The sequence below is a fragment of the Pseudophryne corroboree genome, chromosome 10 (assembly GCF_028390025.1).
Source record: "Pseudophryne corroboree isolate aPseCor3 chromosome 10, aPseCor3.hap2, whole genome shotgun sequence".
NCBI classification, from domain to species: domain Eukaryota; kingdom Metazoa; phylum Chordata; class Amphibia; order Anura; family Myobatrachidae; genus Pseudophryne; species Pseudophryne corroboree.
Window position 1 is genome coordinate 169,119,875 of NC_086453.1, and position 12,919 is coordinate 169,132,793.

At 50.2% G+C, this 12,919-nt stretch overlaps 21 non-coding genes and 2 pseudogenes across 21 annotated transcripts; all 23 read right to left on the bottom strand.

Annotated features, from left to right (window-relative positions):
- Nucleotides 1-81: 81 nt before the first annotated feature.
- On the bottom strand, nucleotides 82-245 carry LOC134967375 (U1 spliceosomal RNA). Its single transcript, XR_010188865.1, has one exon. It is a non-coding gene; the product is annotated as a U1 spliceosomal RNA (small nuclear RNA).
- A 671-nt stretch (nucleotides 246-916) lies between these two features.
- On the bottom strand, nucleotides 917-1,079 carry LOC134967712 (U1 spliceosomal RNA). The gene has a single exon (XR_010189112.1). It is a non-coding gene; the product is annotated as a U1 spliceosomal RNA (small nuclear RNA).
- A 152-nt stretch (nucleotides 1,080-1,231) lies between these two features.
- On the bottom strand, nucleotides 1,232-1,395 carry LOC134967463 (U1 spliceosomal RNA). Its single transcript, XR_010188938.1, has one exon. It is a non-coding gene; the product is annotated as a U1 spliceosomal RNA (small nuclear RNA).
- Nucleotides 1,396-2,090: 695 nt separating this feature from the next.
- On the bottom strand, nucleotides 2,091-2,232 carry LOC134967785 (U1 spliceosomal RNA; annotated as a pseudogene).
- Nucleotides 2,233-2,384: 152 nt separating this feature from the next.
- LOC134967452 (U1 spliceosomal RNA) lies at nucleotides 2,385-2,548 on the bottom strand. The gene has a single exon (XR_010188929.1). It is a non-coding gene; the product is annotated as a U1 spliceosomal RNA (small nuclear RNA).
- A 671-nt stretch (nucleotides 2,549-3,219) lies between these two features.
- Nucleotides 3,220-3,382, bottom strand: LOC134967593 (U1 spliceosomal RNA). Its single transcript, XR_010189042.1, has one exon. It is a non-coding gene; the product is annotated as a U1 spliceosomal RNA (small nuclear RNA).
- A 152-nt stretch (nucleotides 3,383-3,534) lies between these two features.
- Nucleotides 3,535-3,698, bottom strand: LOC134967381 (U1 spliceosomal RNA). The gene has a single exon (XR_010188870.1). It is a non-coding gene; the product is annotated as a U1 spliceosomal RNA (small nuclear RNA).
- A 671-nt stretch (nucleotides 3,699-4,369) lies between these two features.
- Nucleotides 4,370-4,532, bottom strand: LOC134967748 (U1 spliceosomal RNA). Its single transcript, XR_010189139.1, has one exon. It is a non-coding gene; the product is annotated as a U1 spliceosomal RNA (small nuclear RNA).
- A 152-nt stretch (nucleotides 4,533-4,684) lies between these two features.
- On the bottom strand, nucleotides 4,685-4,848 carry LOC134967430 (U1 spliceosomal RNA). Its single transcript, XR_010188911.1, has one exon. It is a non-coding gene; the product is annotated as a U1 spliceosomal RNA (small nuclear RNA).
- A 671-nt stretch (nucleotides 4,849-5,519) lies between these two features.
- Nucleotides 5,520-5,682, bottom strand: LOC134967594 (U1 spliceosomal RNA). The gene has a single exon (XR_010189043.1). It is a non-coding gene; the product is annotated as a U1 spliceosomal RNA (small nuclear RNA).
- Nucleotides 5,683-5,834: 152 nt separating this feature from the next.
- On the bottom strand, nucleotides 5,835-5,998 carry LOC134967312 (U1 spliceosomal RNA). The gene has a single exon (XR_010188813.1). It is a non-coding gene; the product is annotated as a U1 spliceosomal RNA (small nuclear RNA).
- A 671-nt stretch (nucleotides 5,999-6,669) lies between these two features.
- LOC134967635 (U1 spliceosomal RNA) lies at nucleotides 6,670-6,832 on the bottom strand. Its single transcript, XR_010189077.1, has one exon. It is a non-coding gene; the product is annotated as a U1 spliceosomal RNA (small nuclear RNA).
- Nucleotides 6,833-6,984: 152 nt separating this feature from the next.
- LOC134967305 (U1 spliceosomal RNA) lies at nucleotides 6,985-7,148 on the bottom strand. Its single transcript, XR_010188808.1, has one exon. It is a non-coding gene; the product is annotated as a U1 spliceosomal RNA (small nuclear RNA).
- Nucleotides 7,149-7,822: 674 nt separating this feature from the next.
- LOC134967595 (U1 spliceosomal RNA) lies at nucleotides 7,823-7,985 on the bottom strand. The gene has a single exon (XR_010189044.1). It is a non-coding gene; the product is annotated as a U1 spliceosomal RNA (small nuclear RNA).
- Nucleotides 7,986-8,137: 152 nt separating this feature from the next.
- Nucleotides 8,138-8,301, bottom strand: LOC134967382 (U1 spliceosomal RNA). Its single transcript, XR_010188871.1, has one exon. It is a non-coding gene; the product is annotated as a U1 spliceosomal RNA (small nuclear RNA).
- A 671-nt stretch (nucleotides 8,302-8,972) lies between these two features.
- LOC134967619 (U1 spliceosomal RNA) lies at nucleotides 8,973-9,135 on the bottom strand. The gene has a single exon (XR_010189064.1). It is a non-coding gene; the product is annotated as a U1 spliceosomal RNA (small nuclear RNA).
- A 152-nt stretch (nucleotides 9,136-9,287) lies between these two features.
- LOC134967306 (U1 spliceosomal RNA) lies at nucleotides 9,288-9,451 on the bottom strand. The gene has a single exon (XR_010188809.1). It is a non-coding gene; the product is annotated as a U1 spliceosomal RNA (small nuclear RNA).
- A 674-nt stretch (nucleotides 9,452-10,125) lies between these two features.
- LOC134967683 (U1 spliceosomal RNA) lies at nucleotides 10,126-10,288 on the bottom strand. The gene has a single exon (XR_010189098.1). It is a non-coding gene; the product is annotated as a U1 spliceosomal RNA (small nuclear RNA).
- A 152-nt stretch (nucleotides 10,289-10,440) lies between these two features.
- LOC134967384 (U1 spliceosomal RNA) lies at nucleotides 10,441-10,604 on the bottom strand. The gene has a single exon (XR_010188872.1). It is a non-coding gene; the product is annotated as a U1 spliceosomal RNA (small nuclear RNA).
- Nucleotides 10,605-11,275: 671 nt separating this feature from the next.
- On the bottom strand, nucleotides 11,276-11,438 carry LOC134967684 (U1 spliceosomal RNA). Its single transcript, XR_010189099.1, has one exon. It is a non-coding gene; the product is annotated as a U1 spliceosomal RNA (small nuclear RNA).
- Nucleotides 11,439-11,590: 152 nt separating this feature from the next.
- LOC134967529 (U1 spliceosomal RNA) lies at nucleotides 11,591-11,754 on the bottom strand. Its single transcript, XR_010188992.1, has one exon. It is a non-coding gene; the product is annotated as a U1 spliceosomal RNA (small nuclear RNA).
- A 685-nt stretch (nucleotides 11,755-12,439) lies between these two features.
- On the bottom strand, nucleotides 12,440-12,591 carry LOC134967548 (U1 spliceosomal RNA; annotated as a pseudogene).
- Nucleotides 12,592-12,743: 152 nt separating this feature from the next.
- Nucleotides 12,744-12,907, bottom strand: LOC134967410 (U1 spliceosomal RNA). Its single transcript, XR_010188894.1, has one exon. It is a non-coding gene; the product is annotated as a U1 spliceosomal RNA (small nuclear RNA).
- Between the last annotated feature and the right edge of the window lie 12 nt (nucleotides 12,908-12,919).

Consider the following 12,919-nt stretch of genomic DNA (forward strand, 5'->3'; position numbering starts at 1 on the left):
CAGCACAAGGGAACTCTCGAAAGAAGAACAAGGCTAGAGGAAGATCTGAGACAAAGAAATCTGACGTTTACCAGAGCTGACCAGAGGAAAGCACAAACACAGTCCCCCACTACCACAAATAATGCAGTTGAGTTTCCCACATTAGGGGAAATCACAGGGGTCAGCATACCCAGAATGCAATGAATGAACCTCACCCTGGGAGAACAATCTTCATGACCATGGTATTTCCTATGCAAAATAAGTATGATTTGGGATAGGGCTGGGGAGGGCCGCTGCTCAGGCACATCTCTGTCAAGTAAAGGAGATTCAACTGAGGCAGCACAAGGGAACTCTCATCTGGGGACAACAACTGCAGGGAGAACACATATTTTCAGATGAACATGGGAGGGCAGAAGGCTGCCTAATACTTAAGCACCCCCAAATAACAAACCAAATGCAACAACTAGTGCAAGCATTCCTGGGGGAAGGCCTGCAGCAGATGGATTTGCATATGGTGATGTCATCCAAGCAGTGGGTCAAAGTTGGCTTCAACCCTCGTCTGCATATGAAAAGAGAAAAGGGGCGTGCAGGGCATGCCGGCCTTTTGCGGCGCTTGGATGACCCCTAGTTCGCATTAAACACCTCTACCCTCCTTCGGTGTGGGGCTCATGTTGGCTATGCCCCAGCCCCTGAAGCATTCAAGCTGATTTCTTGCAGCAGCTGGGCACTGTAACAGCTCCAGAGCTGCTCTGTAAGGCAAGTAAAAGGGTGTGGGCCCTGCAGCAATACCTGTAGTTCGCATTGTGCGTTGGAAGGCACAAAGTAAGCAGACGGGAGAAGTCAGGATAGTGCGCAAGGGCATAGAAGGGAGCGGCTCAAGAAAAGAGAAGTGGAAACAGACAGCAAACTAGGCTGGAGGGAGACCTGAGACAAAGAGATCTGAATTATACGAGAGCCGACCAGGGGAAACACAAATTATGCAGTCAAGTGTCCCACATTTGGGGAAATCGCAGGAGCAGCACACCCAGAGTGCAATGGGTGACCCTTGCCCTGGGAGAAACACCTTCATGATCATAGTATCTCATCTGGCAGGTAAGTAGGAGTTGGGCTAGAGCTGGGGAGGGTCGCTGCTCGGGTACCCCCCTATCAAGTGAAGGAGATCCAACTGAGGCAACACAAGAGAACTCTTGAAAGAAGAGCAAGGCTAGAGGAAGATCTGAAACAAAGAAATCTGACTTTTACCAGAGCTGACCAGAGGAAAACACAAACACAGTCCCCCACTACCACAAATAATGCAGTCGAGTTTCCCACATTTGGGGAAATCACAGGGGTCAGCATACCCAAAATGCAATGAATGAACCTCACCCTGGGAGAATAATCTTCATGACCATGGTATCCCCTATGCAAAATAAGTATGATTTGGGATAGGGCTGGGGAGGGCCGCTGCTCAGGCACATCTCTGTCAAGTAAAGGAGATTCAACTGAGGCAGCACAAGGGAACTCTCATCTGGGGACAACAACTGCAGGGAGAACACATATTTTCAGATGAACATGGGAGGGCAGAAGGCTGCCTAATACTGAAGCACCCCCAAACAACAAACCAAATGCAACAACTAGTGCAAGCATTCCTGGGGGAAGGCCTGCAGCAGATGGATTTGCATATGGTGATGTCATCTAAGCAGTGGGTCAAAGTTGGCTTCAACCCTCATCTGCATATGAAAAGAGAAAAGGGGCGTGCAGGGCATGGCGGCCTTTTGCGGCGCTTGGATGACCCCTAGTTCGCATTAAACACCTCCACCCTCCTTCGGTGTGGGGCTCATGTTGGCTATGCCCCAGCCCCTGAAGCATTCAAGCTGATTTCTTGCAGCAGCTGGGCACTGTAAAAAGCTCCAGAGCTGCTCTGTACGGCAAGTAAAAGGGTGTGGGCCTGCAGCACTACCTGTAGTTTGCATTGTGCATTGGTAGGCACAAAGTAAGCAGACAGGAGGAGAAGTCAGGATAGTGCACAAGGGTATAAAAGGGAGGGGCTCAAGAAAAAAGAAGTGGAAACAGACAGCAAACTAGGCTGGAGAGAGACCTGAGACAAAGAGATCTGAATTATATGAGAGCCGACCAGGGGAAACACAAATTATGCAGTCAAGTGTCCCACATTTGGGGAAATCGCAGGAGCAGCACACCCAGAGTGGAATGGGTGACCCTTGCCCTGGGAGAAGCACCTTCATGATCATAGTATCTCATCTGGCAGGTAAGTAGGAGTTGGGCTAGAGCTGGGGAGGGTCGCTGCTCGGGTACCCCCCTATCAAGTGAAGGAGATCCAACTGAGGCAACACAAGAGAACTCTCGAAAGAAGAGCAAGGCTAGAGGAAGATCTGAAACAAAGAAATCTGACTTTTACCAGAGCTGACCAGAGAAAAACACAAACACAGTCCCCCACTACCACAAATAATGCAGTCGAGTTTCCCACATTTGGGGAAATCACAGGGGTCAGCATACCCAGAATGCAATGAATGAACCTCACCCTGGGAGAATAATCTTCATGACCATGATATCTCCTATGCAAAATAAGTATGATTTGGGATAGGGCTGGGGAGGGCCGCTGCTCAGGCACATCTCTGTCAAGTAAAGGAGATTCAACTGAGGCAGCACAAGGGAACTCTCATCTGGGGACAACAACTGCAGGGAGAACACATATTTTCAGATGAACATGGGAGGGCAGAAGGCTGCCTAATACTGAAGCACCCCCAAACAACAAACCAAATGCAACCACTAGTGCAAGCATTCCTGGGGGAAGGCCTGCCGCAGATGGATTTGCATATGGTGATGTCATCCAAGCAGTGGGTCAAAGTTGGCTTCAACCCTCGTCTGCATATGAAAAGAGAAAAGGGGTATGCAGGGCATGGCGGCCTTTTGCGGCGCTTGGATGACCCCTAGTTCGCATTAAACACCTCCACCATCCTTCGGTGTGGGGCTCATGTTGGCTATGCCCCAGCCCCTGAAGCATTCAAGCTGATTTCTTGCAGTATCTGGGCACTGTAACAGCTCCAGAGCTGCTCTGTACGGCAAGTATAAGGGTGTGGGCCCTGCAGCACTACCTATAGTTTGCATTGTGCATTGGAAGGCACAAAGTAAGCAGACGGGAGAAGTCAGGATAGTGCGCAAGGGCATAGAAGGGAGCGGCTCAAGAAAAGAGAAGTGGAAACAGACAGCAAACTAGGCTGGAGAGAGACCTGAGACAAAGAGATCTGAATTATACGAGAGCCGACCAGGGGAAACACAAATTATGCAGTCAAGTTTCCCACATTTGGGGAAATCGCAGGAGCAGCACACCCAGAGTGCAATGGGTGAGCCTTGCCCTGGGAGAAGCACCTTCATGATCATAGTATCTCACCTGGCAGGTAAGTAGGAGTTAGGCTAGAGCTGGGGAGGGTCACTGCTTGGGTACCCCCCTGTCAAGTGAAGGAGATCCAACTGAGGCAGCACAAGGGAACTCTCGAAAGAAGAACAAGGCTAGAGGAAGATCTGAGACAAAGAAATCTGACTTTTACCAGAGCTGACCAGAGGAAAGCACAAACACAGTCCCCCACTACCACAAATAATGCAGTTGAGTTTCCCACATTTGGGGAAATCACAGGGGTCAGCATACCCAGAATGCAATGAATGAACCTCACCCTGGGAGAACAATCTTCATGACCATGGTATCGCCTATGCAAAATAAGTATAATTTGGGATAGGGCTGGGGAGGACCGTTGCTCAGGCACATCTCTGTCAAGTAAAGGAGATTCAACTGAGGCAGCACAAGGGAACTCTCATCTGGGGACAACAACTGCAGGGAGAACACATATTTTCAGATGAACATGGGAGGGCAGAAGGCTGCCTAATACTGAAGCACCCCCAAACAACAAACCAAATGCAACAACTAGTGCAAGCATTCCTGGGGGAAGGCCTGCAGCAGATGGATTTGCATATGGTGATGTCATCCAAGCAGTGGGTCAAAGTTGGCTTCAACCCTCGTCTGCATATGAAAAGAGAAAAGGGGCGTGCAGGGCATGGCGGCCTTTTGCGGCGCTTGGATGACCCCTAGTTCGCATTAAACACCTCCACCCTCCTTCGGTGTGGGGCTCATGTTGGCTATGCCCCAGCCCCTGAAGCATTCAAGCTGATTTCTTGCAGCAGCTGGGCACTGTAACAACTCCAGAGCTGCTCTGTAAGGCAAGTAAAAGGGTGTGGGCCCTGCAGCAATACCTGTAGTTCGCATTGTGCGTTGGAAGGCACAAAGTAAGCAGACGGGAGAAGTCAGGATAGTGCGCAAGGGCATAGAAGGGAGCGGCTCAAGAAAAGAGAAGTGGAAACAGACAGCAAACTAGGCTGGAGGGAGACCTGAGACAAAGAGATCTGAATTATACGAGAGCCGACCAGGGGAAACACAAATTATGCAGTCAAGTGTCCCACATTTGGGGAAATCGCAGGAGCAGCACACCCAGAGTGCAATGGGTGACCCTTGCCCTGGGAGAAGCACCTTCATGATCATAGTATCTCATCTGGCAGGTAAGTAGGAGTTGGGCTAGCGCTGGGGCGGGTCGCTGCTCTGGTACCCCCCTATCAAGTGAAGGAGATCCAACTGAGGCAACACAAGAGAACTCTCGAAAGAAGAGCAAGGCTAGAGGATAATCTGAAACAAAGAAATCTGACTTTTACCAGAGCTGACCAGAGGAAAACACAAACATAGTCCCCCACTACCACAAATAATGCAGTCGAGTTTCCCACATTTGGGGAAATCACAGGGGTCAGCATACCCAGAATGCAATGAATGAACCTCACCCTGGGAGAATAATCTTCATGACCATGGTATCTCCTATGCAAAATAAGTATGATTTGGGATAGGGCTGGGGAGGGCCGCTGCTCAGGCACATCTCTGTCAAGTAAAGGAGATTCAACTGAGGCAGCACAAGGGAACTCTCATCTGGGGACAACAACTGCAGGGAGAACACATATTTTCAGATGAACATGGGAGGGCAGAAGGCTGCCTAATACTGAAGCACCCCCAAACAACAAACCAAATGCAACAACTAGTGCAAGCATTCCTGGGGGAAGGCCTGCCGCAGATGGATTTGCATATGGTGATGTCGTCCAAGCAGTGAGTCAAAGTTGGCTTCAACCCTCGTCTGCATATGAAAAGAGAAAAAGGGCGTGCAGGGCATGGCGGCCTTTTGCGGCGCTTGGCTGACCCCTAGTTTGCATTAAACACCTCCACCCTCCTTCGGTGTGGGGCTCATGTTGGCAATGCCCCAGCCCCTGAAGCATTCAAGCTGATTTCTTGCAGCAGCTGGGCACTGTAACAGCTCCAGAGCTGCTCTGTAAGGCAAGTAATAGGGTGTGGGCCCTGCAGCACTACCTGTAGTTCGCATTGTGCGTTGGAAGGCACAAAGTAAGCAGACGGGAGAAGTCAGGATAGTGCGCAAGGGCATAGAAGGGAGCGGCTCAAGAAAAGAGAAGTGGAAACAGACAGCAAACTAGGCTGGAGAGAGACCTGAGACAAAGAGATCTGAATTATACGAGAGCCGACCAGGGGAAACACAAATTATGCAGTCAAGTTTCCCACATTTGGGGAAATCGCAGGAGCAGCACACCCAGAGTGCAATGGGTGAGCCTTGCCCTGGGAGAAGCACCTTCATGATCATAGTATCTCACCTGGCAGGTAAGTAGGAGTTGGGCTAGAGCTGGGGAGGGTCGCTGCTCGGGTACCCCCCTGTCAAGTGAAGGAGATCCAACTGAGGCAGCACAAGGGAACTCTCGAAAGAAGAACAAGGCTAGAGGAAGATCTGAGACAAAGAAATCTGACTTTTACCAGAGCTGACTAGAGGAAAGCACAAACACAGTCCCCCACTACCACAAATAATGCAGTTGAGTTTCCCACATTTGGGGAAATCACAGGGGTCAGCATACCCAGAATGCAATGAATGAACCACACCCTGGGAGAACAATCTTCATGACCATGGTATCTCCTATGCAAAATAAGTATGATTTGGAATAGGGCTGGGGAGGGCCGCTGCTCAGGCACATCTCTGTCAAGTAAAGGAGATTCAACTGAGGCAGCACAAGGGAACTCTCATCTGGGGACAACAACTGCAGGGAGAACACAGATTTTCAGATGAACATGGGAGGGCAGAAGGCTGCCTAATACTGAAGCACCCCCAAACAACAAACCAAATGCAACAACTAGTGCAAGCATTCCTGGGGGAAGGCCTGCAGCAGATGGATTTGCATATGGTGATGTCATCCAAGCAGTGGGTCAAAGTTGGCTTCAACCCTCGTCTGCATATGAAAAGAGAAAAGGGGCGTGCAGGGCATGGCGGCCTTTTGCGGTGCTTGGATGACCCCTAGTTCGCATTAAACACCTCCACCCTCCTTCGGTGTGGGGCTCATGTTGGCTATGCCCCAGCCCCTGAAGCATTCAAGCTGATTTCTTGCAGTAGCTGGGCACTGTAACAGCTCCAGAGCTGCTCTGTACGGCAAGTAAAAGGGTGTGGGCCCTGCAGCACTACCTGTAGTTTGCATTGTGCATTGGAAGGCACAAAGTAAGCAGACGGGAGAAGTCAGGATAGTGCGCAAGGGCATAGAAGGGAGCGGCTCAAGAAAAGAGAAGTGGAAACAGACAGCAAACTAGGCTGGAGAGAGACCTGAGACAAAGAGATCTGAATTATACGACAGCCGACCAGGGGAAACACAAATTATGCAGTCAAGTTTCCCACATTTGGGGAAATCGCAGGAGCAGCACACCCAGAGTGCAATGGGTGAGCCTTGCCCTGGGAGAAGCACCTTCATGATCATAGTGTCTCACCTGGCAGGTAAGTAGGAGTTGGGCTAGAGCTGGGGAGGGTCGCTGCTCGGGTACCCCCCTGTCAAGTGAAGGAGATCCAACTGAGGCAGCACAAGGGAACTCTCGAAAGAAGAACAAAGCTAGAGGAAGATCTGAGACAAAGAAATCTGACTTTTACCAGAGCTGACCAGAGGAAAGCACAAACACAGTCCCCCACTACCACAAATAATGCAGTTGAGTTTCCCACATTTGGGGAAATCACAGGGGTCAGCATACCCAGAATGCAATGAATGAACCTCACCCTGGGAGAACAATCTTCATGACCATGGTATCTCCTATGCAAAATAAGTATGATTTGGGATAGGGCTGGGGAGGGCCGCTGCTCAGGCACATCTCTGTCAAGTAAAGGAGATTCAACTGAGGCAGCACAAGGGAACTCTCATCTGGGGATAACAACTGCAGGGAGAACACATATTTTCAGATGAACATGGGAGGGCAGAAGGCTGCCTAATACTGAAGCACCCCCAAACAACAAACCAAATGCAACAACTAGTGCAAGCATTCCTGGGGGAAGGCCTGCAGCAGATGGATTTGCATATGGTGATGTCATCTAAGCAGTGGGTCAAAGTTGGCTTCAACCCTCATCTTCATATGAAAAGAGAAAAGGGGCGTGCAGGGCATGGCGGCCTTTTGCGGCGCTTGGATGACCCCTAGTTCGCATTAAACACCTCCACCCTCCTTCGGTGTGGGGCTCATGTTGGCTATGCCCCAGCCCCTGAAGCATTCAAGCTGATTTCTTGCAGCAGCTGGGCACTGTAAAAAGCTCCAGAGCTGCTCTGTACGGCAAGTAAAAGGGTGTGGGCCTGCAGCACTACCTGTAGTTTGCATTGTGCATTGGTAGGCACAAAGTAAGCAGACAGGAGGAGAAGTCAGGATAGTGCACAAGGGTATAAAAGGGAGGGGCTCAAGAAAAAAGATGTGGAAACAGACAGCAAACTAGGCTGGAGAGAGACCTGAGACAAAGAGATCTGAATTATACGAGAGCCGACCAGGGGAAACACAAATTATGCAGTCAAGTTTCCCACATTTGGGGAAATCGCAGGAGCAGCACACCCAGAGTGCAATGGGTGAGCCTTGCCCTGGGAGAAGCACCTTCATGATCATAGTATCTCACCTGGCAGGTAAGTAGGAGTTAGGCTAGAGCTGGGGAGGGTCACTGCTTGGGTACCCCCCTGTCAAGTGAAGGAGATCCAACTGAAGCAGCACAAGGGAACTCTCGAAAGAAGAACAAGGCTAGAGGAAGATCTGAGACAAAGAAATCTGACTTTTACCAGAGCTGACCAGAGGAAAGCACAAACACAGTCCCCCACTACCACAAATAATGCAGTTGAGTTTCCCACATTTGGGGAAATCACAGGGGTCAGCATACCCAGAATGCAATGAATGAACCTCACCCTGGGAGAACAATCTTCATGACCATGGTATCGCCTATGCAAAATAAGTATGATTTGGGATAGGGCTGGGGAGGACCGTTGCTCAGGCAAATCTCTGTCAAGTAAAGGAGATTCAACTGAGGCAGCACAAGGGAACTCTCATCTGGGGACAACAACTGCAGGGAGAACACAGATTTTCAGATGAACATGGGAGGGCAGAAGGCTGCCTAATACTGAAGCACCCCCAAACAACAAACCAAATGCAACAACTAGTGCAAGCATTCCTGGGGGAAGGCCTGCAGCAGATGGATTTGCATATGGTGATGTCATCCAAGCAGTGGGTCAAAGTTGGCTTCAACCCTCGTCTGCATATGAAAAGAGAAAAGGGGCGTGCAGGGCATGGCGGCCTTTTGCGGCGCTTGGATGACCCCTAGTTCGCATTAAACACCTCCACCCTCCTTCGGTGTGGGGCTCATGTTGGCTATGCCCCAGCCCCTGAAGCATTCAAGCTGATTTCTTGCAGTAGCTGGGCACTGTAACAGCTCCAGAGCTGCTCTGTACGGCAAGTAAAAGGGTGTGGGCCCTGCAGCACTACCTGTAGTTTGCATTGTGCATTGGAAGGCACAAAGTAAGCAGACGGGAGAAGTCAGGATAGTGCGCAAGGGCATAGAAGGGAGCGGCTCAAGAAAAGAGAAGTGGAAACAGACAGCAAACTAGGCTGGAGAGAGACCTGAGACAAAGAGATCTGAATTATACGACAGCCGACCAGGGGAAACACAAATTATGCAGTCAAGTTTCCCACATTTGGGGAAATCGCAGGAGCAGCACACCCAGAGTGCAATGGGTGAGCCTTGCCCTGGGAGAAGCACCTTCATGATCATAGTATCTCACCTGGCAGGTAAGTAGGAGTTGGGCTAGAGCTGGGGAGGGTCGCTGCTCGGGTACCCCCCTGTCAAGTGAAGGAGATCCAACTGAGGCAGCACAAGGGAACTCTCGAAAGAAGAACAAAGCTAGAGGAAGATCTGAGACAAAGAAATCTGACTTTTACCAGAGCTGACCAGAGGAAAGCACAAACACAGTCCCCCACTACCACAAATAATGCAGTTGAGTTTCCCACATTTGGGGAAATCACAGGGGTCAGCATACCCAGAATGCAATGAATGAACCTCACCCTGGGAGAACAATCTTCATGACCATGGTATCTCCTATGCAAAATAAGTATGATTTGGGATAGGGCTGGGGAGGGCCGCTGCTCAGGCACATCTCTGTCAAGTAAAGGAGATTCAACTGAGGCAGCACAAGGGAACTCTCATCTGGGGATAACAACTGCAGGGAGAACACATATTTTCAGATGAACATGGGAGGGCAGAAGGCTGCCTAATACTGAAGCACCCCCAAACAACAAACCAAATGCAACAACTAGTGCAAGCATTCCTGGGGGAAGGCCTGCAGCAGATGGATTTGCATATGGTGATGTCATCTAAGCAGTGGGTCAAAGTTGGCTTCAACCCTCATCTTCATATGAAAAGAGAAAAGGGGCGTGCAGGGCATGGCGGCCTTTTGCGGCGCTTGGATGACCCCTAGTTCGCATTAAACACCTCCACCCTCCTTCGGTGTGGGGCTCATGTTGGCTATGCCCCAGCCCCTGAAGCATTCAAGCTGATTTCTTGCAGCAGCTGGGCACTGTAAAAAGCTCCAGAGCTGCTCTGTACGGCAAGTAAAAGGGTGTGGGCCTGCAGCACTACCTGTAGTTTGCATTGTGCATTGGTAGGCACAAAGTAAGCAGACAGGAGGAGAAGTCAGGAGAGTGCACAAGGGTATAAAAGGGAGGGGCTCAAGAAAAAAGATGTGGAAACAGACAGCAAACTAGGCTGGAGAGAGACCTGAGACAAAGAGATCTGAATTATACGAGAGCCGACCAGGGGAAACACAAATTATGCAGTCAAGTTTCCCACATTTGGGGAAATCGCAGGAGCAGCACACCCAGAGTGCAATGGGTGAGCCTTGCCCTGGGAGAAGCACCTTCATGATCATAGTATCTCAACTGGCAGGTAAGTAGGAGTTAGGCTAGAGCTGGGGAGGGTCACTGCTTGGGTACCCCCCTGTCAAGTGAAGGAGATCCAACTGAAGCAGCACAAGGGAACTCTCGAAAGAAGAACAAGGCTAGAGGAAGATCTGAGACAAAGAAATCTGACTTTTACCAGAGCTGACCAGAGGAAAGCACAAACACAGTCCCCCACTACCACAAATAATGCAGTTGAGTTTCCCACATTTGGGGAAATCACAGGGGTCAGCATACCCAGAATGCAATGAATGAACCTCACCCTGGGAGAACAATCTTCATGACCATGGTATCGCCTATGCAAAATAAGTATGATTTGGGATAGGGCTGGGGAGGACCGTTGCTCAGGCAAATCTCTGTCAAGTAAAGGAGATTCAACTGAGGCAGCACAAGGGAACTCTCATCTGGGGACAACAACTGCAGGGAGAACACATATTTTCAGATGAACATGGGAGGGCAGAAGGCTGCCTAATACTGAAGCACCCCCAAACAACAAACCAAATGCAACAACTAGTGCAAGCATTCCTGGGGGAAGGCCTGCAGCAGATGGATTTGCATATGGTGATGTCATCCAAGCAGTGGGTCAAAGTTGGCTTCAACCCTCGTCTGCATATGAAAAGAGAAAAGGGGCGTGCAGGGCATGGCGGCCTTTTGCGGCGCTTGGATGACCCCAAGTTCGCATTAAACACCTCCACCCTCCTTCGGTGTGGGGATCATGTTGGCTATGCCCCAGCCCCTGAAGCATTCAAGCTGATTTCTTGCAGTAGCTGGGCACTGTAACAGCTCCAGAGCTGCTCTGTACGGCAAGTAAAAGGGTGTGGGCCCTGCAGCACTACCCGTAGTTTGCATTGTGCATTGGAAGGCACAAAGTAAGCAGACGGGAGAAGTCAGGATAGTGCGCAAGGGCATAGAAGGGAGCGGCTCAAGAAAAGAGAAGTGGAAACAGACAGCAAACTAGGCTGGAGAGAGACCTGAGACAAAGAGATCTGAATTATACGAGAGCCGACCAGGGGAAACACAAATTATGCAGTCAAGTTTCCCACATTTGGGGAAATCGCAGGAGCAGCACACCCAGAGTGCAATGGGTGAGCCTTGCCCTGGGAGAAGCACCTTCATGATCATAGTATCTCAACTGGCAGGTAAGTAGGAGTTGGGCTAGAGCTGGGGAGGGTCGCTGCTCAGGTACCCCCCTGTCAAGTGAAGGAGATCCAACTGAGGCAGCACAAGGGAACTCTCGAAAGAAGAACAAGGCTAGAGGAAGATCTGAGACAAAGAAATCTGACTTTTACCAGAGCTGACCAGAGGAAAGCACAAACACAGTCCCCCTTTACCACAAATAATGCAGTCGAGATTCCCACATTTGGGGAAATCACAGGGGTCAGCATACCCAGAATGCAATGAATGAACCTCACCCTGGTAGAACAATCTTCATGACCATGGTATCTCCTATGCAAAATAAATATGATTTGGGATAGGGCTGTGGAGGGCCGCTGCTCAGGCACATCTCTGTCAAGTAAAGGAGATTCAACTGAGGCAGCACAAGGGAACTCTCATCTGGGGACAACAACTGCAGGGAGAACACATATTTTCAGATGAACATGGGAGGGCAGAAGGCTGCCTAATACTGAAGCACCCCCAAACAACAAACCAAATGCAACAACTAGTGCAAGCATTCCTGCGGGAAGGCCTGCAGCAGATGGATTTGCATATGGTGATGTCATCCAAGCAGTGGGTCAAAGTTGGCTTCAACCCTCGTCTGCATATGAAAAGAGAAAAGGGGCGTGCAGGGCATGGCGGCCTTTTGCGGCGCTTGGATGACCCCTAGTTCGCATTAAACACCTCCACCCTCCTTCGGTGTGGGGCTCATGTTGGCTATGCCCCAGCCCCTGAAGCATTCAAGCTGATTTCTTGCAGCAGCTGGGCACTGTAACAGCTCCAGAGCTGCTCTGTAAGGCAAGTAAAAGGGTGTGGGCCCTGCAGCACTACCTGTAGTTTGCATTGTGCATTGGAAGGCACAAAGTAAGCAGACAGGAGGAGAAGTCCGGATAGTGCACAAGGGTATAAAAGGGAGGGGCTCAAGAAAAAAGAAGTGGAAACAGACAGCAAACTAGGCTGGAGAGAGACCTGAGACAAAGAGATCTGAATTATACGAGAGCCAACCTGGGGAAACACAAATTATGCAGTCAAGTTTCCCACATTTGGGGAAATCGCAGGGGCAGCACACCCAGAGTGCAATGGGTGAGCCTTGCCCTGGGAGAAGCACCTTCATGATCATAGTATCTCACCTGGCAGGTAAGTAGGAGTTGGGCTAGAGCTTTGGAGGGACGCTGCTCGGGCACCCCCCTATCAAGTGAAGGAGATCCAACTGAGGCAGCACAAGGGAACTCTCGAAAGAAGAACAAGGCTAGAGGAAGATCTGAGACAAAGAAATCTGACTTTTACCAGAGCTGACCAGAGGAAAACACAAACACAGTCCCCCACTACCACAAATAATGCAGTCGAGTTTCCCACATTTGGGGAAATCACAGGGATCAGCATACCCAGAATGCAATGAATGAACCTCACCCTGGGAGAACAATCTTCATGACCATGGTATCTCCTATGCAAAATAAGTATGATTTGGGATAG